The 27,287-nt window shown below is 35.1% G+C and overlaps 1 protein-coding gene and 1 pseudogene across 1 annotated transcript in view; one reads left to right on the top strand and one right to left on the bottom strand.

The window, feature by feature from the left end:
• LOC133291683 (uncharacterized) overlaps positions 1 to 27,287 on the top strand; it is a 54,331-nt gene that overhangs the window by 15,453 nt on the left and 11,591 nt on the right. The gene's annotated exons all lie outside the window — the stretch shown is intronic.
• On the bottom strand, positions 527 to 10,942 carry LOC133291690 (linoleate 13S-lipoxygenase 2-1, chloroplastic-like; annotated as a pseudogene).

Raw genomic sequence — 27,287 nt, 5'->3', positions numbered from 1 at the left:
GAGTGATCTCTTGGGAAGTTTTGCCAAAAATGTGTGAGTGAGGACAAAGCACGCTAAAAAGTCGAGTGTTAGTTTGTAGAGACAATCATTGATCTTTGCAAGTTGTCGGGAATTAAAATTACCATTCCTCCAAAGGAAATTGAAAGTAATCTCATTATTTCGAATTATACCATTCAAAATCATTGAATAAGAGGGATTTCTAGAATGCCCTTTGGTTAATTGAAAAATGAAAGGAAAGGTGAGTCTAATTAATTTAGTAAACATTGAACTTAACTATTACAATGTATTATTAATCAACCCTGATAAAAACGACAAAAAAAGAGAGAGAATATCTTCATGAGGTTAGGTGAAAAGAACTTCTTTTGGAAAGAAAATATGTTTATTCCCTACTAAATGAAGAACAAATTGATACAGCTGGAACTACGGGAAATAAAAAGTTTTATATCAATATGCTTTTAAGTGAAGACCCTGCTATATTGCACTAGAAACAAATTATTAAAGAAATTTTGGCTTCAAATAGCTATTTTTAAATGGATATGCTATATGGAACTCCCTTTCCAGTGACTCCAGGCCCTGAAAATGGTTTCATTAGTTCATAAGGCACTACCCCAGCTCCATGTCTATTTTTCAAATTACTGTTTGCATTCCTTGAGTCTATTATACCTTCAATCTCCTTCAGTCTCCTACTAAACCTTTCGAAAGCTGCCTTTATAGTTTGATTCTCAGCCCATGATGGTTCAATGTGCTGCCCAATGTACTCTTCATCTGGTGAATGAGTTGATAATAAGTTCAAAATTACCATCACTAAAGTTGCCTGGATTTGTGATGGGAAACATTCCAAAAGGGTTTGCTCAGGTTTGTTCAGAAAATTTTCCCATTCTTCCTTAGAAGGGTCTTCTGTGGGAATTTTGTTTCTAGCAATTGAGGGTCGATTAGGGAAATAGCCTCCGTAAGTATATTGCGCAAAGTTCGTAGCTGCATGATGAGCAGATGCTACCCAGGCTATAGTGGTGATGATATCAATAAGGTCTTTTGGTGTTTTTAGATTTGGCCACCATGGTTCTTCAGATTTGTCTCCATGACCCACTGTTCGAATATCTGTCCACCATGCTTGGAGCTCTTGGTCAGACTCTATGATGTGTGGGCTTGGATAGTAATGATTGACATACTCTGTGACCCACTGATTGATGGCATCCCATATAAGGAGACCATCATTGGCAAAAGGGTAGTCTTCAATTGATAGCTTTAGGCCATGTGGTGCATTAGGATCTGCCACAGCCATTCCTCTGAAAGAATAGCAATTAATACCAGCAAATGAATGCTTAATGAGGCTATGGAAAAGAAGAAAAACAAAAACAAATCCGAAAGCATCTCTGTAAATCATACCTGTGAATAAGATCATTGGGAAGTGCCTGTAAATCAAACTGCCATAGCTTATCATATGCCACGGAGCTTAATTCCATTGAGTACTTATTAGTTAGAATGAGATTTCAATGACCCCATTTGCACTGATAAGCACTTGACGTGCCAGAGAGTTGATTTCCATAGTATATCTCAAATGTGGATTCAATAATCTATAGATTGGATGCATGATGCTAAGGTTCCTGTTTGTTGCAATAACGAAGGGTTCTGCAGCACAGTGAGTTCTTAACCTATAAAAATGGACGGTTTACAAGTACTAAGTTAGCATCACTTAAGACTAACTAAACTTGTCGTACAATCTAATTGGTGGAAACATAAGATGTTGAATATACGGAAGAGAATGAATGATAATATGATTGTACTCACCAATGGCTTACAAGTTCATGATAACCAGAATCATGGGAGAGAACATGAGCTTTAGCAAGCCTCCAAAGCCAGAGATTGGTTGAATGAGAAGCAGGGGTGAAGACTTGCTTCCACTGGGGTTTGCCATCCATAGCTGGTCTAGTGAGCTCAATAGCTATTGGCTTCAATATGCCTTGTGTGGTTAGGAAGAATAGTGTCCGTGATCCATATAGTGTGGTTCCCTTAATCTCTCTCACTTTGCTTACATATGGTAGGAACAAATCATGGTAGTCTAACATGAACAACTTCTTCTCTTTAATGGCCTGCATGTATTCAAATTAAGCAATTTTTAAGCAAAATTCGTTCTAAATTTGGTATTGTCATTGATGCTTTGGTACCTCCTCAACTGTGTCGTAACCAATTATCTGCGGCTGGATGACTTCTCTGATGAAAGCTGATTCTGGTGGACCATATATTTGGGGTTCTAGATTACTTCTCAAAGGCCATTCCTACATAATGAATATACCAAGAAGAAAACATTGAATGTTTCTTGAGCGTTGATAGATGACATTGTTAAAGTAGTAAACAAAATATTTGTAGCAACTCTTACCTTGACCAATTGGATGCTGTACGGGTTGACGCCTGCCAAAGTCTCCCTAGCAAATTCCTCATCTGATAACCAAAAGAATTTGTCCCCTGCAATACCAAAAAAATCATAATCATTCATAGAGAATTTGCATTGTCTGGTATCTTCTAGATCTAGGGTCAACCACTTGAACTTTGGCTCACTAAATTAACCCGAGTTCCCTCTAAAGGTTACACATACAATCTTTGATTCCCCCTTCCGTCATAGATATAAAACAATTCTAGAGTTTCCATCTTATGTAAGAACCCGCACCGCTAATTAAGGAAATTAATTAGATAATTATGAGATAATTTCATAATTGACCCTAATAATTATTATGAGGTTTTAATAATTATAATAAGTGAGTAATAATGTTGAAATTCGCTTTTCTGAATAAAAGTGCAGATACCGGTATGCTACTCGGTATAAATGCGTACCGATGAAGTATCCCGAAAAATTATAATAAGTGCATGAATATTCCTAGAATAATATATAGGACTTGTAAAACAAGTTTCAAGTTAAAATAATGAGAACTGGTGCCGGAACTGATACTGGCTATGGAAAAGCGCGTACCAAAAAGGTGCTGCGAAAAATAAAATAAAAATATGACAAATCCTAGAAAAATGAGTAGGTTAAGAATCTCAAGTTTGAGATTAAAATGATAAGCGTAGCTATTATTGTTAATACTGTGTGTTTAATTTTAAGTGAGCTATAAATACTCACTTTGGCCCAAAACCCTAGGCATTTGTTTATTGCTACGAGAGCGGAGGCTGACCAGAATTCCACTGTTCCATTGCCACCTTCTCTTCACCATTCCTTTGCTTTCTCTCCATTGTAGCCCTCTTGAGACCATTGTTCCTCTTGAGTTCTTTATAGGGACTCCTTGTGTGGGTGTGCTTGAACCTTTAGAGAGTGAAAAGTTCTCCATTTCTGAGTGGTAGCCACTGTCATAGGGTGATTTTGGGGCTGAGTTGGTGTGTTCTTGTGGTGAGAGTCTTGTCCTTGACTTTGAAGGCTTCAAGAAGCCATTTTGAAGGGGAAAGGTGTAACCTTGTTATTCATTTTCGTGCACCTATAAGGACAGAACCTTAGAGCTGAGTTTGGAGCTCCAAGCCACTTCATTTTCGGATTTTTAAGACTTGGAAGGTATACCTTGATCACACTTTGTCTTTTGATGATTTTAAGCTTGTTTAATCGGTTAAAAAGTAAAACTTTGATCAATTGAATAAATGAATGTGTTTCTGAGTCCCTAACATGCATATGAACATCTGTTTTTGGAGTTCTTGGACTCCAAATCGAGTTTGGATCATTGGAGGTCAATTATACCTTTAAAACTCAGTTTTCTGCATTTTTTCGAAGAAGTATTCGAATACTTTTCGGGCAGTAATCAAATACTTCGCGAGACAACAGCGACCTAGTTTAGTAATATTGTAATATCTCGAGCTTCAGAGCTCTAAATTGAGTGATATTTGGACCTATGTGAAGATAACACATAGGGATACAACCCTATAAATTTTTAGATCCATTGGATAAGTGGATTTCTCTCAGTGTATGTTTAAAGTCGAGACCCTATTGCTGGAAATTCAGCTTGTTGTAGGAAATTTGCAAAAGTCATAACCGGAGTTATACAACTCCGATTGAGGCATAAAATATGTCGTTGGAAAGCTTGAGATGTCTAGTTTAACATAGTAAAATCTTAGAGTATTTGGTAAAGATTTGAAATGGTATTTTTAATCTGGTAGTCGAATACTCCTTGCAGGAGTATGGGAATACTTTTTTGGGAAGAAAAGTATTCGGATACCTTTGAAGAAGTATTCGAATACTAAAAAATATTCGAATACAGTGAGGTTTGGTATTCGGATACTGTGGTATTTGGATACTGGGGGGGAAAATTATTCGGATACTTGGTAGTATTCGAATACTTAAATGAAAGTAATCAAATACTTTCAGGAGAGCTGGAGTATTCGAATACAACTCGTGGAGTATTCGAATACCTCCTGCAGAAACAACATGAAATGACTTAAAATGAGATGAAAAGCCTTAATCACTTAATGTAACCTTGAGCAATGGTTATTGATTATTAACTATTGTATAAACAGATTGTGATTGTGCTGATTGTGGGCTTGAGCTAGTGTGAGCTCTTGGTTTGGACGTATTGCTTAAGAGGTAAGTTTTCGTGTCCTCGGTTTAGCCACTGTTGGTTCCACCATTTTTCCATGGGGAGTTGGTTGTATGCATGATGTGTTTTCATGTACTGTTTTCGTGAAATGCTAATGAGTTGTTAAGTGCAATTGTTTATGATATGTATGTGGTGTTACGGGTGCAGCGAATGGCTAGTACCGTGTGGGTGTAGATGGATTCCTACACTCTCTGATCAGTAGAATTGTTATAACACACATGACATGATTATATGCTGCATTGCACTACTTTGAGAACTTATACTGTTAACTGCTTTTGAACTTATATTGCACATGTAAGTGAGCTTGGGGTGGAAGATCCTTGAGGACCCCTTGTCTTACTGAGATTTCTTTTTAGAGATCTCACCCCACGTTTGGGGCACCATTTCAGGTTCAGGTAATGCTGGGGTTGAGACCTCAAGCGGCAAGAGGCCAGAGCTTAGTTGATTTTTATGTTGTTATGCTGATTATATTGGATGCTGGATTATGTCTGCTGCTATTTGTTGATTAGCTTTGATTATGTTGTTGCTGTTGAGACTTTGTTGGCTTTGTTGCCTTATTTGGTGAGCATGGAGATTGTCCATGCCGCATTGATTTGACTATGTCTTGGTTTAGATTCGAGTTGTAATAATGTATCAGGATTATGTCCGGACTACGTGTCGTAGTTCCGAGATTTTAGATACTCACTGCTATTATTATATTGAGGTTTTTTAGTTAGATGTCTTTGCAATATTCATACAGGCGATGTTTTTATGAAAATGATTAAGTAATCAACTTGGCTAAGTATAATGACGTCATAATTGAAAAGAAAAAGATATTCCGCATTTTTAAATTAAGCGTGGCTTAATACGATGACATGTTAACAAACCAGGTTAACATGAGGTGTTACATCTTACATCTTAAAGTACATCGTTCAAAAGATATTAGAATTTCTATGACTTAAGTCATTAGGAACTCACCCTTTTTACCCATATTCCATAGGGCGCGGTGGTCACGATAGATAGAACAGGATATAATATACTACTTTATCGTATACTCTTTGTCCATTGTTTAGTGAGCTAAAGTGATATGATAAACTTATCTCTTTTTGGCTCATTTTATCCCTACCCGCAACATACCAAGCTACCTAAGTGAGGACTTAGGTTACAATTGGCTAGGATAAGAAAATAAATATCACATGTATCTTATTCCAAACGTAACTCTACGCTCTTCTCTTAGGAACTTCATTAGAAATGTAAAAGTCATCCCTAACCAAGATCACTCCGCCACTAGTCGACCACCACCCACCACTATCACAAGGTAGCCCACCCCCACCCACAAACACAAAACATTAACCACTAACATTAACAATGAGTTAAGACTTCTTTTTAAAAATTTATTTGGGGAAGATATATATATTTTTAGATGTTTTCGTAAGTTAATTTGAGGGTGAGCCTTGAAGCAATGGTAAGGTTGCTCCTTGTGATCAGAAGGTCATGAGTTCGATTTTGAAAAATTATGATGGATTTATCCTTGCAAGTTGGGGAACCTTGTGCACCGGGATCTGCCCGTTATTTTTGTAAGATAATTTATATATTTTAATTAATATATTTTATTTACAATTATGACTTCTAGAATTTTTTGAGTAACTTAAAATGAGAATGGTTGTATAAATAAGTCAAAAAATAATAATTTTAAAAATATATGAAATTATGTTATAAAAGGATAATTTTGATTAATTATACATATTAAATTATTTGATTCGCCTCAAGTACCGAATATGATAAAAGTATTCTATTAGACTGCTTACGTATTATGAATCAAATATGGAATAGGATATATGAGCTTTTTATAGGTATATTCTTTCCTGTTTTTATTTCATTCTCTTATTGAATCTTTCTTTATCATATCATGTCCACGAACTAAACTCCTTCAAATCAAATGTTAGCCCAACAGTGGCCTTGGTGTTGTCGATATTTTATGTCCAAAGGACTACTACAATGTGAGAAGGGTTTTAACAGATTATGAACGAATGTTAAGCCTTAACATAAGTTCCTAACCATTTAGGAAAAATAGTCATTGACATTACTAATTTTAAGATTTATAGGCCCAAAAAATAATTATTTTTTCTCAACATGCAATTATTTGTTATTGGTAGTGTGCATTTAGATGAGAACTTTGTACACAATTTAGGATTCGAACCTAGAACCTAAGGGAAGAATAATAAAATGCAAGCTATCGACTAAAGCACATTACTTTATTAGTTATCAAATTATTTATATTTATTACATATATTTATATAAATTCAAATTAACTGGTTCAATCAGCAACTCACTAATTCAACCAATGACTTATTGACATATTACTGATTACACAACCAAGTCAACGACCGACCCAGGTCATTGCCTTGTAGAGTTTATTGGACTCAGATAAGTTATAAAGCAAGTAATGCAATAAGCAGTTCGGGTAGTATCAAATTTAAACATAAGCATTTTTCATACAGTTATGAAGGTACTTCCTTTTAATTGCTTCTGGGGTATCAAAGCGCAAAAGGTTCTCGCTATCATCAGCAGCCTTGATCAACTTGGGAATGATTCTTTGGAGCAATGTTAACCCAGAGGCTTTAGGAGGTGGCAAATAAAATCCTTCTTTGTAGAGCGTGTCTATGTCTTCAAAGCTTACAAATCCAAGATTTTGGTCACTGAGAATTGCATCTAATGATTCTAAAATTGCACTAAGTTCTGAGGACACTGTGGTCATTGTAAACTGTGTCTTCTTTATCTCAGCAAAAGCCTCGTCACGTGGAACATAAAAGTTGGAACTTCTCGTTTCAGATGATGGGTGTGTATAACAAAATAAATAAAAATAAAATAAAAAGCAAATTGTAAACTTATTTGTTCAAAACTTTAAATCTATTCCACCATAAATAATACTAAAAAAATGAAAATAGCAATTGATTAAAACTACTAATTAGTTACTTTGAGATAAAACTTTACTCGTGATCGATATAACGGATCCCACTGGCTCTAGAAAGTTATGGCAAATGCGACTCTCGATTCAAAATACGAATCACCGTATAATAAGGCTTATCCAACGTAGAAGTCGTGTCCTAGCCTCTCATTATCCATAAATATAGGGTTACACATTATTGGTATACACTTTTGAATCCTAGACTCTCATTATCAATTTGCACACCCCCACCCCCAACTCCTTTCGCTTAATTCAAGGATCTTGCATAGTGCATTAGTGATATATCACTCTCGCGTTCTTCTCCTCTATAGATATTGCCTATCACTAGATCCTACTTTAAATACGATCCCTTTCCAATAGAACAAATCTCATCTTAGTTGAAAACTGAAATTTTTTAAGGAAAAAGAGTTATTTTGTATCTTGAAGCACAAAAAAATTATAAAAAAAGATCCGTTTGTATCTTTAAGGAAAAAGAGTTATTATATTTTAAGGAAAAAGAGTTATTTTGTATCTTTAAGGAAAAAGAGTTATTATATTTTACAAATTAAATTAAATTTAAAATTTCTAACAAAATTATTTATGTACTTTTCACAACACCAAAAAAGATCATATTTTCGAAGAAATTTCTACGTTACAAACGATGAAAATTTTGTCAAAAAATTATTTTTTTGTCGAAAAGCGACAGAATTTTTCAACCGATAAATTTTTTTACAAAAAAAATTTTCTATCGAAATTTTCGACGAAAATTAGTTTCTATCAAAAGTTTTGACGAAAATGATTTCCCCCATCAAATGTTTTAAACGAAAAAAGAATTCCGTCAAAAATTTTGACAAAATGTTTTTTGTTCAAAATTTTGATGGAAATGTTTTCTAACGAAAATTTCGACAGAAATTGTTGTTAGAAATTCTGTGAGAAATGTTTCATTCGAAACTTAGATTCTGTAAAAAATTTTGACAGAATATTTTTTCCGTCAAAATATTTTGTCAAAATATTTTCCGTCAAATTTTTTTACGAAAATAATTTTTGTCGAAATTTTTTGACAGAAATGCGTTCCGTTGAAAATTTTGATGGAAATGTCTTTTATCAAAAACTTGACGGAAATATTTTTCGAAGAAAATGTGTTTTGTTAAAAATTTCGACAGAAATTTTTTTTGCCAAAAAGTTTAACGAAAATGTTTCCGTAAAAAACTTGCGCAGAATTTAAATTCTGTTAAGAATTTTGACGAAATTTTTTTTTCGTTAACAATTTTTGATAGAAATGTGTTTTGTTGAAAATTTTGATGGAAATATTTTTTGTCAAAATTTTTGATAAATATGTTTTTTGTGAAATATTTTGGCAAAATTTAGATTCCTTAAAGATTTTTGACAAAAAAAAAAATTTCGTTACAATTTTTTACAGAAATATTTTTAGTCACAAATTTTGATGGAAATATTTTCCATAAAAAATTTTGACGTAATTATTTTACGTCAAAATCTTTCGATGGAAATGTGTCGTCAAAATTTAGGACGGAAATATTTCGTTAAAAGTTTAGACGAAATTTAGATTCTATCAGTAATTTTGACTGAATTTTTTTTTCCGTACAAAATTATGTTAGTGATTATGGCAAAATCTTGTTTTGTCTCTAATTCCTTCTTTAGTTTTGACGAATATTTTTTGACATATATAATTTTCATAAAAAATTTCATAACTATTTTTTGACGAAATATTTTTCGTCAATAAATTCTGTCAGTATTTGAGAATTTTCTAATAATATCGCATTTAAAAATGATTCACAATTATGTAGTTTTAACATTTTAATGCTAAGGGTAGATAAATAATTTTCAATATTTTCCCCCTCAAACCCTCTAAATTGGGAGAACTTTGATTTTGAGAAGGAGGATTTTGGAGGGTTTAGTAAAAACCCTCAATTCCTTCCCCTCATTTTTTTTAACTCACATACAAGGGAAGGGCTTCCTAAACCCTCCCTTCCTTTCCGCTCCTAAAACCATCTCCCAAACAGAGCCTTATTCTACTTTGGTTTTACAAGTTGGAACTTATGATTTCCTATAGTTTACCCAAACCTCTAACAACCCACCTATTTCTATTATTAGCTTAGAACCACTTCAAACTTAAATCGAACACAAAACCTCTTTAATATATTTTATATATTTAATATTATCATATATAATATAACATTGGTTGTAGTTCAGCATGTACACTCAGCTGTATACCTTTTTTTTGGAAAAAGGTATAGATGTAGTTTTTTTTTTTTTTGGAAAAACTACTACATCTCAATGGTATACTGCTGAGTGTACATGCTGAACTACAACCAATGTTATTATATATGATAATATTAAATTTATATATTATGGACAACTAAAAATAGTTATATGAACAAATGACCTGTTTCAGAGTGCTTTTGACCAGTACGACACCGTCTTGGATATGGATGATGTTTGGTGCCACCAAGAACAGGTCTTTTGAGGTCAATATTGGTATCAGGATCCCCAAGATCGTTGTACATATCATAGTCATATATTGTGTCAGAGCTCTTGCGCTCTCCTTCTCCATTCCCTCTCAGCAGGACTAGCTCTTCTTCTCTCAGCCTTCTTATTCCACTTGGTGTTTGTGATGGCAAGTACGACTGTTCCATGCATAGGTTAGTTAACCACAAGAACACTATCCGGTCAATGATTATAAAAACAAAATGAATAAACTCATAAAAAATTTGTTGATGGGAAAGAGACAAACAAGTACAACGAAGGATATTGTTTACTTCGGAGGTGAAGAATGTGAAGAAATCAAAAGAAAATGATTCATTGTTAAAAGAATAAAAATATGTTTTCTCTATTTATTTTTTCGGTAAATAAAATGTTTTCTCTATTATTGTAATCTTTGGTTGCAGAATTTTGCATTTGATATTGAAATTTTTATCATTTTCCTGTACGTATAAAGAAAGAAAAAGAAATAGTGAATGGAAAAAAAAAGCTATATCATTGTGAGAAACATTTATATTTTTCTAAAATTAAAGATATTTAATAACTTTCTTAATCATTGTGCAAAATGTCAAATGGTTTTGAAATGAATAGGTAAATTAATTAAATTACCAAAAAAAAAAAAGTAACTTCAAATGGGATATTATGATTCAGACCTTATTAGTAAAGAAGACTCTCTTTATAGGACAATCATGCTTGGGCTGAATCCATGAATCACAAGTAAGGTGCACAGGACCATCAGCGAAGCCATCAAGGACTATACTCTTTAGAAACACCTCCTCGTGGTGCTCATTCTCTTTGCTGGTATCTCAACTAAAATAGCACCCACACTCCCGAAGTCTGCTGGTATCTCAAATGTGGTCTCATACAGCTCCTCATTCTCTTTGCTCTGTGTCTTATGTACATTTCCTTTTATTGTATTTCTCTCTGACTTTGTTTCTTTCATAGAAAACAAAGGCAAGGGGAAAAAGAACACAAGACAAAAAATAAATAAAATAAAATAAAAGCGGGAATTTTAAGATTTTTACCAAGAGATATATATTAAAAAAACTTGTAGAATTATTCAATGATTAATGATTTAGTTTTAATACAAATGTGAGCATAAAAGTTTTTATCCCTAGCACTCTAGCATATATTATAACATTTTTCAAAAAAAGCTTAAGTGTTCATCCCCTCTTCTAAGATATATTTGCAATTTAGTCCTTCAAATCCCTCTCAAAAATGGTACTGGGAGGATTAAACATGTTCTCACACTCACCTACTCAGTTCTTATGCACTAACTGAACTACCATTTCTTTGCTGTGTATTTTCTAAATATGGTAACCAGTTGTCGTTTATTTGCTATTAATTACATAACATATGTTTAAAATTATATTATAACTAACACCCAAAGAAATGATTCACATTTCACTTTACTTAAACAAGGTTCTAATCAAAGCAAATTTGCACTGATAGCAAGGTTTATTTTCTGTTATACCCTGTTAGAGCTTAAAAAAGCCTTGTGATGAAGTGATATGTCAAAAACTTCCCTAAAAATGAGAAAGTGATATTAAAAAATATCAAAATATAATTACGATTGAGTTAAAACATTATAAAAATTCATAGTTGAAAAAATCATGTGATATATTAGAACAAATTTATAATTATTTACTTATTTATTTATATTTTAACCTTTCAAATCTTAAAATTGTTTTAAAAAAGTTATTATCAAAGAGAATTAATTTAAAAAAATATAAAAATATATACTTTACTATATATATTAATTTTAAATAGAGAAACGTAAACATAAACACACATATATATTGTTAAAGAGAATATAGTTTCTCATATTGCATGAGATAATTTTGTCTTACGTATACACATAAAGGTGGGGGAAATCCACTTGTTTTCTTTATTTCTCTTCTCCTTAGTGGATCTCATCTATTTTTTATATATGCATGAGATAAAATTATCTCATACAACATGATAAACTATATTCCTATTATTAAAACACATCTTAAGCACTATTTTTTATTTATTTATAAATTTAATTGTATTTTGATATTATAGTTCTGAAAAAATAGTTGGATAGCATTAATTTAATTTTATATCAATTAAATTCTACTCAAAACCAAATCTTCTGCATGAACATAATTCAATCTTAACAATTTAGTGCATATTTATATCAAGTTATTTTAGGCCAATAATCGTTTTAATTATAAATTGCCTTTAATAAATTTCTAGTGCTATGATGGCCCAATTTAGTGCATCAACAACTCTAGTAACAAGACTCGTTAGGAGTCCCTCACTACTTTGCTTCACCGTCACAAAGGCCTTAACTTTCTTACTTTTGGTGTTGGTGTCGTCACTGCTTCCTGCCATCACAGCTTTCATGCACCGAGACACACTGCTTATGTGAACCTTTTTCTGTCCCTGAGTATTTGGGATAGAGAGTGTACACTGGTTCAAGAACAAAACCAATATGGCAATCATGAGTATCGTTCCTACGTATATATAAGGGGAAAGATGCACTTTTTTTTTTTTTTTTTTTAAATAAAGAGGGGCTAAGCCTCAGAAACAGAAAGAAATTACAAATCAGAAACTAACAAGCTAGACATATTTCTAGCATCAGCAACTATAAGTTCCATCAACTGAGGAGGAGGATCTTTAAAAATCTTGAAATGGAGATTATTAGTCTGCCCAGCTTTAGCTAACCAATGAGCACATTTGTTGTTTTCTCTCTTGGTATGAACAAGATGAATAGTCCAATCTGCTTTTAACCATAATCTCAATCTGCTAGTGACTTGAGAGTCCCTAGGATCTTCATGCTGCTCCTTTAACATCTGGATGGCTTGGCTAGAATCACATTCTAGCTCTATTCTTTTTAATCCTGTTCCCCAAAGCAGTTCCAAACCTTTCAGTAACCCCCATAATTCTGCATCAAGAGAATTGCAGGAACCTAAATTACAATAGAAGCTTCCCAAAAAGGATCCATTGTGATCTCTTAATATACTACCACAACTAGCTTTTTTCATGCCACTAGAAGAAGCTCCATCACAATTCAACTTAACCCACCCTTGCTTGGGGGCTGTCCAAACGCTATCGTTGGAATCACCACGGCGCTGATAAATTCGGGCTTGCAGAATCTGTTGGACAAACATCCAAATTGAAGCCTGCGATTGCTCATCATGACAGAAATGATCTTCATGGATCTCCAAATTTCTCCACTTCCACAAAAACCAACAAGTAGTAAAGAAAATATCCCTCCAGTCCTTCACTTTATTGGAGGACCACATGTTATCGATATTTAAAGTCAACCAATCCTGCAAATTCGAATTCATAAAGGAATTGGGTATCAAACCTGTAAACCAAGATTGCCAAATTTTCCTAGCATGTCTACAATCACGAAGAACATGAATAATAGTTTCCTCATGATTTGGACAACTGGGACAGACATTTGAACCTCCGCTCCACTTACTGGTTCTGCTGCGCACTGAAAGTTTAGCAAGCAAAGTCATCCACATAAACACTTTCACTCGTTCTGGTCCATTCCACGACCAAACTTTTTTCCATAAGCTAGTGTGAACATCTGCTGGGAAGTTCATAAGATTACAGTAAGCGACCTTAACCAAAGAAGTTGAGTGATGATTATTGATCCAAACTAATCTATCCTCCCCATTCCTTGGAATAAGCCTGAGATGATTTGTTACTGCATCAGCCAAATCTGACTCCAGAAATTGATGAACAACTTCAAGACGGAAACCATCATCCACCATGTAATCTGCAATTGATTTCTGACTCTCCTCCCACGGCACCTGATTGCTCGACAACTGCTGCAAATTTTCCTCCCATCCCAACCAGTTATCAGTCCAAAGCTTTACTTCAGAACCATCTGCTATTTCCCATCTAAGACCAGCAAGGAAATTACTCCAACATTTAGCAAGATCACGCCAAAGTTTAGAGTCATATGATTTTGCCTTTATACCTCTCCTTAAGTCTTGACCTCTACCATACTTGGCTACTAAAATCTTAACCCATAAATCATCTTTCTTAGTTAACACCTTCCACGCCAGTTTATGAATATAAGCTTCATTTTGGAGTCGAAGGTTAATTATTCCCAAACCACCTCTATCTTTGGGTTTATACATTTGATCCCAAGCTACTAAATGAGCCCGCCTTCTGCTATCCTGATCTCCCCAAATGAAAGCCCTTTGTATCTGCTCAATTTCATCACAAAACGTTACTGGTAAAAGACCATTCTGCATATGGAAAGAAGGGATTGCAGCAATGACCGATTTCACCAAAGTAACTCGACCAGCAAAAGAAAGACAATGGCTTTTCCAACCATCCAGTTTTGAACGTATCCTATCCTTGATAGCTCCATAGTCTGCTTTAATATATCTCCCTTGTTTAACAATAGAGCCTAAATATCTGCCAATACTAGAAGTGCGCTTAAAGCCCATTCTGTTGACAATCCTTGTAGCAACTTGAGTATCAGTATTCGGGGAAAAATAAATCAAAGATTTATCTGCACTAACACTTTGCCCCGACATCTCACAAAAGAGATTAATACAATCCATAATCACCTTAGCTTGCTCCATATCTGCTTCCGCAAAGAGAATGATATCATCTGCAAATAAAAGGTGGGATACACTCGGCCCTCTGCTGCAGACTCTAATAGGCTTCCACGAACCCATAGTCACTTTTCCAGCGATCAAGTGGGAAAGCTTCTCAACACACAACACAAAAATATAAGGAGATATTGGATCCCCTTGATGAATTCCTCTCTGAGGAACTATGCAATCCGAAGCCACACCATTTATCAAGACCCTCGAACAATTAGAAGTTATAGAAGCCATTATAACACCAATCATCCAATCAGGAAACTGAACTTCAATAAGCACTTTATAGATAAAACTCCAACTGAGTTTATCATAAGCTTTTTCAAGGTCCAGTTTGATTGCCATTGTACCTTTCTTTCCTTTTACTCTCCCCATAGAATGAACCAGCTCCTTTGCTACTATAATATTATCCTGAAGCTGACGATTTGGCACGAAGCTAGCTTGGTAAGGAGAAACTAAATTCTCCATTGTAAGCTTAAGCCTATCCACAATGATCTTGCTCATACCCTTATAAATGACATTACACAAAGAAATAGGCCTGAATTGAGAAACATACATTGGCTTAGGAACTTTGGGGATCAAAGTGATCAGAGTACCGTTGACTTCCTCAATGCTGGAAGGGTTTTCTGCATAATACTTGATATCTCTCCAAATCTGTTCACCAATAAATTCCCAGTTCTTTTTGTAGAATGTCGCGGTATAGCCATCCTCCCCTGGAGCTTTCGAATCTTTCATAGAAAAGAAAGCTCGTCTGACTTCATCTTTTGAAATTGGAGCACCTAAGTTAACAGCAGTCTCATCGTCCACCTTTGGCCAAAGAGTCTGGACCCAAGGACGATCATGGTTTTCTTCAGAAAATAGTTTAGAGAAGTAAGCATTTATTACCCGTGCAATGTTGTGATCTTCTCTAATCAAGTTTCCAGCATCATCTTTCAACTCCAAGATCTTGCTCCTTCTACGTCTAACAATTGTTTTCGTATGATAGTACTTTGTATTCCTATCTCCTTGAGCTATCCAAGTAGCACGAGACTTTTCAAACCACAAAAGTTCCTCCTGTTCTAAAACTTGTTCAAGTTCACCCCTTATCTTGCCTTCAATCTTTTCCAAATGGCTTTTATTCTGCTCAGAAATTGCCCTCTGGATACCTTCAAGCCTACCAATCAACCTGTTCTTCTTATGATGGATATTACCAAACACATCTTTATTCCACTGCTTAATAAGAGGAGTGAAATCACGAAGACTATCAACTGTTCTTTGATCCTGACGCCAGTTTTCCTTGATGAAATTGTTAAAAAATTGATGATCCAACCAAAAAGAATGAAAACGGAAAGGGCGTTCCACCCCATCAACTTTGCTTGGCTCTAAGGTAATAAGGATAGGATTATGGTCACTGTTAATACGAGGAAGCACTCGAACCTGGCCTTCATGAAACATCAACCTCCATTCAGCATTGCTACAAGCTCGATCTAAACGTTTAAAGACTCTATCTAAATGAAGAAATCTTGGTCCTCGCCATGTAAATTTAGAACCTATTCCTTCAAGATCAATCATCTTTATATCAGTTAGAAGAGAAGCAAATTTATTACATCTGCTAGTATCAACTGGAGCACCACCACGTTTCTCACTTGGAAAGGCAATTTCATTAAAATCACCTGCAATTAACCAAGGAACCGAGATATCTTCTGATAACTGAAGTAAATCATCCCAAAGTCTCTTCCGAATTTCTTCTCTAGGACATGCATAGATAACAGTATAAAGAAAAGCTTGATGATCTGCCAATGTAACACGAACATGAATAAATTGATGGGTCTGTTTTAATGCTTGAACCTGACACCTATCATTATTCCATAGTAACCAAAGACCTCCCGTAAGTCCATGAGCATCCTCCACTATTGAATTATTAAAACCCAGCTTTTTTATTATCTGTTTTGCTTTTGAACCACTTACTCGAGGTTCAAGAATAGCTGCCACCTCAATCTTATGCCTTCGAACCATCATTTGAAACGTTGATTTGAAGCACTTTTTAGCCGCCCCGCGGCAATTCCATGTAACTAAAGACATTAATCAATGGTAATTTGGCAGGATTGTGGGTCCACTGCCATCCCATTGTCATTGCACTGAGTTTCAGATTCTGAAATCATCTCCACCTCAATATTGAGCTTATGGTTTATTGGGATATGCTTTCCTTTATCTCTACTTGGATCAGGCGCTTTTGGTTGGGACAAGCCATGATCTAAGCCGTTGATATTTTGACCATCCTTATCCACCTCCATTTGATAACAATCTTTGTTATAATCAACAACAGTACTCCTAGCCACCATGGAATCTCCACCGCTTTTACCTCCAATGTCCTTACTATTATGAATCGTAACTTGCCTCCTCAAGTTCGTTGTAGTATTGTTTGAGGTACCTCTGTCAACTATCTTTCCATTTATTTGATTTTCTTTTTCATGACCTGTCGTAATCCCACTTAACGTAAATCGGTTGGGGTGTTCCTGTAATTCAACATTAGGACGGCTTCTAGGGTTTCTGTGTTTGGACCCTTGAGATGTACTGATATCAATATTAACAGGAGGGCCCACCATATTGACGTCATTTATAACAGCATCCGGATTAGTCGCTGGGATATCATGAGTAATATCATCTTCATTAGAGCCCATTAAAGCAGCGTAACGGGAATTTGATTGATTATCAATCATAACCGGCTGATTTGATTGCGGTTGATTACTCCCTTGATTACTCCATTGATTATTCCCTTGATTACTCCCTTGATTACTCCATTGATTATTCCCTTGATTACTCCCTTGATTACTCCATTGATTACGCCTTGATTCCCTTCGAGCCGGTTCCTGCTTCCTGTTGTCCGCCATTGGAGTTTGAATTTTTGATCGACGTTGACGTTGCACCACCATCCAAGGACCTAATCCATTTTTCTGAAACTCAGCCTCATCTTTTTTCCCGTCTTGATTTTGCTGATTATCCTTTCCTTCAACTGGTATCTCAGGACAACAATCTTTACTATGTCCATAGCGCCCACAATGGAAACAAATAAGGCCTAAACCTTCATATTCTATCTGTTTAGTTGCTCCGTCCAACACATATTCACCCTTCAAAGGCTGAGCAAGATCCAGTTCCACGCAAATTCGAGCAAACTGTCCTCTTACATGCTCATTAGTTGTCTTATCGATCTTCAACATTTTACCTAGCCAGTTACCAATACGGCGGAAAAAGGCTTCATCATAATACTCCAGTGGGATACCCGGTAATCGCACCCAAGCTGCAATCTTCATCACACTTGCAGCATTTGGTCTAAAAGCTGGCTCCCAACGTCGGAGTGATAAATAATGGCCTAAAATAATCCAAGGACCACCATTTAGAGCAAAAAGAAGATCATCTTTGTTGCTAAATTGCACCACATAGAATCCATTACCTACATCTGTAACGTTAATCTTTCCAGCTCTAGCCCATAGTATTTCAATCTTCTTTTTCATGAAAGCCACTCCTGTATTCCTTCCAAGTAGTTTTACAATGAGAGCTTTTTCCCAAACCTTCAGCATTCTTGTTCTTGCTTTTCTAGTACAACCAAAATGAGTTCTACCATCTTCCTCTGTCCACATTTTAATCCCACCATAATTCACATCCTCTTCCTCCGCAGGTGCACTTTGATCAACATTTTCTTCCAAATTCCAATCCATTCCTTCCCAGTCATCTGTTTCACCATTGTGTTGCATGAGCATCTCTCGCCAAGTCATCTTTTTATTACCGTTGTCAACCATCCAAGATTCATGTCTAGGAACCCTAGACTGTGATTCAGTAAACACCCTATCTCCATCTTTATTTCTCTTATTACTCCTACGTAGTAGATCTTCTTCTTCTTTTGAAGTTTGGCCTTCAGTAGCTATATTTTCCTCCATGAAAAGGAAAACCCTAGCAGAGCCTTTTTTGAAAAGGAAAAAAGATGCACTTTTAATGATAAACGATTGGTGAATATGTTGATTAGTCAGCATCGTGATGTTCTTAATTTCTGCTAACGTCTTCGGATAACCTTTTTGCCACGGTATTGCATTTATTTGGGACGTTGACGGTAGTGCCCTCTTTCTTAATATAATATACTTGAATGTCACGGGGTGTAAATTTTTTTATTGGAAAAGTCTTGCACCACAGTAGCTACTTAGGTAGCAACTTTGGGTTGAATGTGCAAAGGCTTGACCAGCCATGGAGAACGTGACACGTGTCTCGTCCATGAGTACTTCAGTGATTATAGTGCCATAGTAATTTGGAAAAAAAATTGCATTCCAAACATTCAAATATATTATATTGAGAAAGAAGACAGTACGGTCAATTTTCCCATTTATTTGGACAGTAGGGGTCTCTTTGTAGTCTATATTGGAAAAAGATCAATCCTGCGGCCTAATCATTTGAAGGAGAGCCATTCAATATTTTAATGTTTTTATCAACGACAAACAAGAATGCTTAAACGCAAATAAAGACTAAAGATTTATTTGAAGTTACTTGGGAGAACGTTCTTCTTACTTGCATGAAGAGACCAAAACCGAATTTTTTGTTAAGAAAATAATTTTACATGTAATTTTATAAAAAATAAAATAATAATTTGACTTTAAAATTATGTGTTCTTTTTTTTAATTAATTCCCGAAATTCTGTGGGAATATTAGTGGAGCAAAATCATTGAGTTGAATGTGTTAAAGTGAAATAAATTTAGTTTTTCAATCTCATTGTTGTTTGAGCTACTATCCATATTTTCCTACCTGTTACCCCGGCCAAGTTACAACCTGTGAAGTCTTTTTGATCAATTGATGCATGTGTTTGATTCTTCATTTTTAAGAATTTTTTAGAATATGATCAAGCCTATGGTAGTGTTATAGCTTTGAGTAATTGAGTGCTCATGATACCCTTAAACACTGAGTGTTGAGTGAATATTATTATTATCTGTGTGAGGGGTAATCAATGTAGACTTGCATCTTTAAGAAGCTGATAACATTATTGGGAGTTTATGATGTTGAGTCAGGCATGCATAGCATATTGTGTCTGAGAGTATCTCTGGAATGTTATGTTGGATTAATTAAATATTTCCTCGATTGAGTCTTGTACATTGCTGGGGACAACAACGTTTAAATCTGGGAATGGTTTGATGTGCCTCTGGCAAGTGTGGTTTTTCCATATTAAAATTGATAAGAATTGATTCATAAAAGAGCAACTTAAATACATATTTGCTAATTATATTGATTCTTTATTTTCAATTATATTTCTCACCTATCAGGAAAAAGAAGCGAAAATTATAAAAAGCCTGTTAACGCAATTCCACACGGTGCAGCACACTACAAGTTCCAGTAATATGGCGCGGAATGGCGGCACACTGGTGCACACCCACGCCAGTTTTCGAATTTCACGGAGGTGTTTTGCAAGTGGCGCCAACCGGCGCCAATTCCATGTTGCATAGGCCAAATTCCAGGAAAATGGCGCCACTTAGCACCAAACTCATGCTAAGTGGCGCCAAAGTGAAGGCATCATGGCGCCAAAGAGTGCCCAAAGTGAAGGAGGAATGGCGCCAAGTGGCGCCAAGAAAGAAGAAGGATGGCGCCAACTTGCGCCAGTTCACGTACAATTGTTTCCGGTTTTTTACAATTTGACAGTAACGCGGCGCAAACTAGCGCTACACTGGCGCCGGTTTGCGGCAAATTTGACCGTGTTGCGCGAAGGGTATTTTTGGAAGAATAAAAGAGGCTTATAAATATATCCTCTTAACAGAACCCTGGAGACCGATTCTTCTGAAGAGAGACAACGACGGTGCTCAGAGAGGATTCCTGGGATCAAGTTCTTCTTCTCCTTTCTCCTTAAATTTTATGCTTTTGAGTATTGGATTATTTTTAGCCATGATTATGCTTGGCTAGTCTTTTTATTGTAGTTAGGGTCACAAACCCTATGTGAACCCTTGTTACGATGGATTGATTTATGGTTTTTCGTTTATATAATTATCTTTATCTTTACCTTGTGCGTATTTTATATCTTCTTTGTTAGACTTGATCAATCTAATAGTTGAGGATAGTTTGAGGGTTAGAACCCTAGATAGGAATATTGAGGTTTTCATCTTGAAAGGGGGTAAGATAACAATTACTATGCATGCTAGGAATAGATGTATATTTAATTGCAGATGTTTAAATTATTGAGTTCTTCGCTTAATTCTCATGGGGGTTTGCTAAGGGATTAGGATTCCAATTGAGGTTAAAGGGTTAAATTGCCAAGGGATTGGGATTTAACTAATTAATTCTAGATAATAATTTATCTGAGTAATTATATAATTGAATATTGTAAATCAATCCAAAGTAAGAAGTGGGGATCATAAGGTGAGTGCGCTCTAGCTACAATGTTTTTCTCACATTTACAAAAATCAATTCTCATTTTTATTGTTTTTTTTTTCTCAATATAAAAATTACAAAAACAAGTCTTTATTTTAAGTTCTCAATTTTACACAAACCGACAATATTTGTCAAAACCCTTTTGAACTCTTCCATTCTTGAAAGGAATGATTAATTGATATTCGACCCAATCCCTGTGGAGACGATACTTTGCTTACTTTCTATATTACTTGTGCGATCAGTACACTTGCCGGTGAGCATCAGGTCCACAAACCCATACAAGACCTCTGTTTGAACAGCACCTTACTGTTCATCGAAAACCCAGAATATCCGGATATATGTCTGGGCATATCCGGATATCAATATCCATATATCATATCGGGATATCATATTCGAATATCTGAAGACCCCATATCCAGATATCAATATCCGGATATTTACAACCAAATATCCGGATATTTCGCGACAGAACCCAGATTCTGCATTTCGCGAAAATCCAGCCAAAGGTCCAACTTTTATCATTTACAGAACGTCAAAGCATGCATTTTTATGTTCATTTAGGTTCAACTAACAGTTGGTTACATGTTTAACTCATTTACATGCAAAGACACCACCTTTAAAATATTAAAACCCATAATCAAGGTTAGGCAACTCACCCCAAAGCTTAAAACAGAGGAAAAAGTGCTCTTCGAGCTCACAATCAGTTCCTCAAACTCTGACTTATACATAAAACGCAAATGCCTTCACAAAGGTTGGTTCTAGCATCCAAAGATCACTCCTTGGACCTCAAAGGGCCATGATCAAGGCTCACAACACTCAACCCAACAAGTCAGCCCTCAAGGTACCCCAAGACAGTCCCCAAACTCAGAAAATGGTTGGCCTTTTCACTCATAATGCTCACCCTCACCCCAACCAAGTGTTTAGGATGAAGAAAAGAGAAGACTCAATGCAAAAGGAGCCAACTTGCTCAAGAAATGGTGAAGAAAGAGCAATGGAATAGTAACCAACACTCAGCCACCAAAAGAGTCACGTAGGAAATCTGAATGTCTAGGGTTTTGTGCCTTAACAAGCCTATATATAGTCACTTAAGCATTAAACACACAGATATAACATTAATTGTTACGCTTAGCATTTTAATCCCAAACTCAGGTTTCTTAACCTACTCAATTTTACAAGAATTATCATATTTTTATTTTATTTTTCGGAGTACCTTTCCGATACGCGCTTTTTCATAGCCAGTATCAATTTCTGGCACCAGTTCTCATTATTTTAATTTGAAACTCGTTTTACAAGTCCTATATATTATTCTAGGAATTATCATGCACTTATTATAATTTTTTGGGATACTTTTTCGGTACGCATTTATACCGACTAGCAGAATCGGTATCTGCGCTTTTCGTCCGAAAAGCGACTTTCAGCATTATTAACCATTTTCTATAATTATTTAAGCCTCATAATAATTATTAGGGTCAATTATGGAATTATTTCCTAATTCTCATATTTAATTAATTAATTTCCTTAATTAACGGTGCGGGTTCTTACAACCACCAACCACCACCACCACCATCGCCACTGTCATACCACCACCGCCATCGCCACTGTCATACCACCACAACGCCACCACTACCACCACCACAACGCCACCGCTACCATCACCACCACTGTCACCAACCACCACTATCATTGTTGCAGCCACCATTGACACCGCCTTCGCCGCCACAACCAACCACCACCACCCCGCCACTACCACCACCGCCACCATCACTACCACCACCATTGTCCCCTACCACCACCTCCACCGTCGCAGCCACTGCCACTGCCACAACCACCACCATCAACATGATACCATCACAACCACCACCACTATGCCACCGCTACCATTATCGCCGCCACCAATGCCACCAACCACCATCCCCACCACCATTGTCGCAGCCACTGCCGTCACTTCTACCACCACCATCCCCACCACTACCACCGCCATTGCCGCAACCATTGTCATCACAACCAGCACCACTATCATCACCACGTCACCGCCGCCGCCGCCACCACCACCATGCCACCCTCCACCGCCACCACCACCACCACAACCACACCATATGAAAAGGAAAGTGATGATCCAAAATTTGTTTATATTTAATAGGAATTATTTTTTACTATATTATTTGTTGTGTTATCAAACGTAATTCTCATTCTCAGAATAAAAATTGAATACGTTATCAAACACATTTTTTTTTCTCAGAAACTGTTCCAAGCAATAGAAATAGAAAAGAATTGTTTCTTTTCAGAAACAGTGCTAGGGAATAGAATGGTTGTCATGCACACCCTAAGCAATCAGAGACAAAGAAACAGACTTGGAGACATCCCCTAACAGGAGCTCCTTAAGAGAAGGAGGAGGCCTAGAGAATTTAATAAAATTCATATCTCCATCATTTGTGTAGGAAGCAATCCAATGGGAATATGAGTTGTTTTCCTGCTGATATAATTGCAATGCACAATCCAATCTTGTGCCATCCACTTACGAATTCGGTCTATAACATGAGGACTTCTAGAATTAGAATCATTGTTGTAAATGAGAGAAATAGCATTCATGGAATCACACTCTACTATAATCCTTCTGAAACCTGAACTCCAAGCAAATTGCAAACCCTTCAATACTCCCCATAACTCTGCATCCAAAGGATTACTACAGCCAAGATTTTGTTTGAAACCTTCAAGAAAACTACCATTGTGGTCTCTAACAAGGCCCCCACAACTAGCATATTTTCTGATATAAGAATATGCCCCATCTGTATTGACCTTTACCCACCCTTCTTCAGGATTTTGCCACCCCAAAATCATATCAGCTGGATTAATACCATTGTTCTTCTTTATTCTTCCTCTAGCTGCATATAGACTATAGTGCTACAAAATTATAGATGGCCATGAAATAATGATCGTCATCTATGGGGAAAAACCGACATTCCATATAATTATGAATAAAAATTAAGAATGAATATTTCATATTAAATCTTTTTTTTTTGTATACATATTAAAGCTTTATATATTGGTTAAACAATACAAAATTTATACTTATCTCTCTATTTAATTAAATATTTAAAAAAATTATATAGAGTAAAATCATAAAAAATTTACATTAAAAAAATCTATTCTCATAAAAAAATACAACACCATCACAAATTTTAAGAAAATGTTTGATTTTATTTCGTCTCAATTAAAGTGATTAAATTTGGGTTTTACCATCAAAAGAGACAATAAATAAATAAAGGAAAGAGTCAAAAAATGAATACTAGGAAAAAAGAGAGAAAAAGTTCAAAAAGGCATAGAAAACGACCATGGCCGATCACGACACTCAGATACCCGGCATCATCTTTCTTTCTGTTTTCATTTGAATTTTGTTGACTCAGCATTTGCAGTTTTAGCTTATGTATATTTCCTCATAAATATGGCTTTTGAATGTTACATATTTCTTAGGATGTTGAAAATATGAAACACACAATAATATTGGAAGAGGGAATGTTTTTCAATTTTCATGTATTATTTCGTAACACAAATAAACCACTTATAAAGTAAGAAAATGAAAAACAAGTGAACTTAAGAGACACATTATGCTGATAAACTCAAATGACTCCACCATTAAGCGACCCATTACGTTAACAGTAAAAAAAACTAATCGAACAACTTTTGAACAACTTTAATACAGTAACCACGTGCCTGTCACATCAGACTTAAAAAAAAAGACCATTAAACTTCGTAACTGTCTAACTGACACTGAGCGAATGAAACGACCCTTAACATTTTTGTTATCTGATCCTCGCCATTCATCAACTTGCTATTTAGCACTATTTGTGTTCTTCATAGCTAACATTTCAGCTGCTATATATATATATATATATATATATATATATATATATATATATATATATATATATATATCCCTCTAGAGACCAAAGCTTTCTTCACTTCTCAAAACAAGGTTTCTATCACTTCAGCCTTTCTCCTTCTCTGTTTTCTATTTTCTGCTTTCTGTTCCTTTCCCCTGTTCTCTGTTTCCCCCTCCCATTTTCCATGGCTCATGTTAATAGTAACCTCAATTCCATGGCTCCTGTTTTCGAATTATCCGATGGAAAACTTACCGTCCAAGGCGTGTCATTGTTTTCTGAAGTCCCTGAAAATGTCTCTTTCAATCCTTTTTCCAATGTGTGTCAATCATGTTCTGAATCTTCGGATGCCCCACCTTTCCTCCTTGAGAGGACTTGTGCACTTTCGCATAAAGGTGGATTCCTTGGATTCTCCCAAAATGAGTCTTCCGATAGATTGATTAACTCTTTGGGTAGTTTCACTGGTAAAGACTTTCTTAGTATTTTTAGATTCAAAACATGGTGGTCAACACAGTGGGTGGGAGACTCGGGTTCGGATTTACAAATGGAAACCCAGTGGGTTCTTATTGACATGCCTCAAATAAAATCCTACGTAATAGTTATCCCTATTATTGAGGGTAATTTTAGGTCTGCTCTCCAAGTTTGATGTGATTGCTTATTGGAAAGGAAAATAATGATTCAAAATTTTTTTTATGTTTAATAAGAATTATTTTTTATTATATTATTTGATATGTTATCAAAAGCAATTTTTATTAACGGAATAAAAATAAAACATGTTATTAAACTTTTTTTTTTTCTGAAAAATTGTTTCAAGACATAACAATAATGCAAATAAAATGATTCTCATCCGCACCCGATTATTAGTCGACTCAAATCTAATGTTAACTAACGAACTGATTCAATTTAATATTATATATAATTGGCGGCAAAAATCTTGGACGGAGCAACTTTTTGCTCGGAATTGACGGGTATTTGAGTCCAACGCTGAAGGATAACAATTTTTTTATTTTAAGTGTGTATCATTTTAAAGGACAAAAAATCTTAAGTGAGAGAAAAAAATAAATCATGAATGAGAAAGTGGGAAGAATTTTTTTTAAAATGTGGGTCTCACATCCTTGTGAGAGTGAAATAATATAAGGTGTGTCATTTAAAATGACAAACATTTTTTTCATTTTTTTCCCTTCTGAAAACATGAAATACTCTACTTATATTGGGCCAACGGATAAAATCTTTTGGGATAAATTTTCGTGGGACTATTACTTATTTAATACTTTTGATCCTGGGACTTTTTACTTAATGGAAAAACCAGTGTCCATCTGAGAAAACAAAATGCAAATGGGTCGGAGATTATATCATGAAGCTTTCAGATACTTAGGCCTATCAAAGAATGGTTGGGCCTGAATTAGGGTTGGACATGGACTTTCAGGTAACGAAAAAGTTGGGAATTTTATACTGGACTCTAACTCTTGCTCCCCAAAAGAAAAATATTAATCTTGGTCTAATTTAGTTTTACAAGTACTAGTATAATACCAAACCATGTCTTTTTTTTTTTCTGTTTCTCTTGTGGCATATTATTAATTTTCTTTTTCTTTTTTGGAAAAATGAATGTCATTTTAAAGGATGATGTTAGTTAAAATTAGTATTTTTATTTAAAATTTAAATTAAAAAATCACTCATTTTCTCTCACATAATTCTTATTAAATATTTTTTTCTCTCATTTAAAATGACATAATTATATATACTTTAAAAGTGACAAAAAAATTAAAATATTGTTATTTTAATAAATAACTACAAATATATAGCTGTTTCAAAATTATTTACGAATCTATTGCATCCATTCACGTCCAATTTGGGCGTGACCATTCACGCCTAAGTTAGGCGTGACTCATCTGGTGTTGACACGTGGCACAAAAAAATCAACGGTTTTATCGTAAAATTTTGAAAGGCCATAACTTTTGACTCGGGTGTCTGAACTAATTAATTTTTTTTATTCCATATAAATTTTCGAGATCCATGCAATAACATCTCATTTGGCATATTTTATCTTTCACAAACAACTTTCGAATTTACAACAATAATACTATAATAGCGTTTAAACCCGGATGCCTCCGAGTTTTTTCCAAATCAACATCAAACAAAGTCTTCTTCCTACTATAATCTCCTTATCTCTATCATATGGGTTGTATTCTTATTGTTGTGAATTGAGACCTTATATTGTAATCGTGGCCTGAAATTAAAAATGGCACTAAAGTGGATTAGTCCATTTATAAATAGGGATACTAAATGTCATAGTAAATTATATACTTTATACCAAGTGTTTGAAAAAAAATAGTGTATAATATTGCGAGAAAATAAAGTGCCACAATATAAAAATGTAAAAAAGATTGGTGAGAATTCTATGTTCTTTCTTTTGTACACGAATTCTATGTTCTCTAAGTTG

This window comes from Gastrolobium bilobum, unplaced genomic scaffold (genome assembly GCF_033153095.1).
Source record: "Gastrolobium bilobum isolate Gb01-03AN ecotype WA unplaced genomic scaffold, APGP_CSIRO_Gbil_v1 utg2692, whole genome shotgun sequence".
Lineage (NCBI taxonomy): Eukaryota > Viridiplantae > Streptophyta > Magnoliopsida > Fabales > Fabaceae > Gastrolobium > Gastrolobium bilobum.
Note: the sequence above shows the minus strand (reverse complement) of the source record. Positions and strands in the feature narration are given on the sequence as shown.